Below are 1,744 nucleotides of genomic sequence, written 5' to 3'. Positions count from 1 at the left end.
TTAAAAAACGCGTAGTTATGCTTCAAAAATAAATTTTTATTAACTAGTATTCTGACCGTATAACCAATGGACTCTAAAAATGAATAAATGTGTTTATAATAGCTAACACGATACATAACCCTATTGGAAATGTCACAATTCTAAGGCTAACACCGGGTCCAGCATTAGGGTCGAGAGGTAAGAGTTTCAAATTACAATTGCAAAAGAATGCATAAAGAATGCCAAAGTAGGCCAAAATATGCGAAAGTAAGCATAAAATGCGAAAGTATACAAAAAAGATGCCAAAGTACTATGCCATGCATCTAAAAGTATGCGAAAGTTTGAGAAAGTATGTAAAAGTTAACAAAAAGTATTGGAAAGTATAGGAACTCATGCGCTGCTACTGCCATGTGTAACTTTACCCCGCGACATCGAGCAGTACTCGTTACACACATTAACTACTGTATTCCTGAAATTACTATTCAATAATAAATATTTGGTCATGTAATGATATATGTATGTAATAAGACAAGTAAATAAAAAACGATGTGCCTTTCAACGATTCTTGAACAGTTACAAATTATTACTTTTTATCCTTTTCTGATGCTATTTACTTGAAACCTCAATACTTGTAGGAAAGTCATCTAAATATTAATTATAGTTTCTGTTTAACTCTGATGTTTCGCGAAATAGAATCATAATTATGCAATGAAAATTAAATTTCCTTAAACATAACTCTGTAGAGTTAAGACTTCCACGTGTATTAAAACATTTAGTGTATGTATTTATGAAGGGTACACGTCGTTTGTCCTAAAATCGTTTGTCCTAAAGCGTTTATCCTAATTTCGTTTGTCCTAAAAATTAGGACAAACGACTTTAGGACAAACGACTTTAGGACAAACGAATTTTAGGACAAACGACGGAACAGCTTCAAAATATTTTTACTCTGAGTTTTAGGACAAACGACTTTAGGACAAACGACATTAGGACAAACGACTTTAGGACAAACGACTTTAGGACAAACGACGGTTCCAGTATCGATAAATCCTTACTCTGAGTTTTAGGACAAACGACTTTAGGACAAACGACATTAGGACAAACGACTTTAGGACAAACGACATTAGGATAAACGACTTTAGGACAAACGACATTAGGACAAACGACTTTAGGACAAACGACATTAGGACAAACGACTTTAGGACAAACGACTTTAGGACAAACGACTTTTAGGACAAATGATTTTAGGACAAACGACATTATGAAAAACCAAGTTAGGACAAATGACTTTAGGACAAAAAACTTTGAGTCAAACTATTTTATTTAAAAACCACAGAGCATGTGAGAACTTACAGTAAAAGAAAACGTTTGAAAAAATAATGTTATATACTGGGGAAATACTTTACATTCTATGTAAAAAAAATTCAGCGTTTACGATCGTTACAATTTTTAGACATCTAGGAATAAAGACTACGGTTTCAACGACCTAAATCTTTTTTTTTGCCATCTTGGATCCGCCATATTTAAATAGAGCGCCCCACTCATTATGATGAAATTTTCTTCATAACCGCCATATTGAATTTTTCTGTTCCACTGGAGGCCGCCATCTTGGATGCCGTCGACGTTGTTTCTGTTCTTTGTTCCTAGATAGCGCCAGCAACGCTCTTGATTTTTTTTGTTCTTCTGTAGGCCGCCATCTTGGATACCGTTGACTTTGTTTCTGCTGTTTGTTCCTAGAGAGCGCCAGCCTAGCTCTTTATTTTTTTTT

The sequence above is a fragment of the Bacillus rossius genome, chromosome 12 (genome assembly GCF_032445375.1).
Source record: "Bacillus rossius redtenbacheri isolate Brsri chromosome 12, Brsri_v3, whole genome shotgun sequence".
NCBI classification, from domain to species: domain Eukaryota; kingdom Metazoa; phylum Arthropoda; class Insecta; order Phasmatodea; family Bacillidae; genus Bacillus; species Bacillus rossius.
This window is presented reverse-complemented; position numbering follows the sequence as displayed.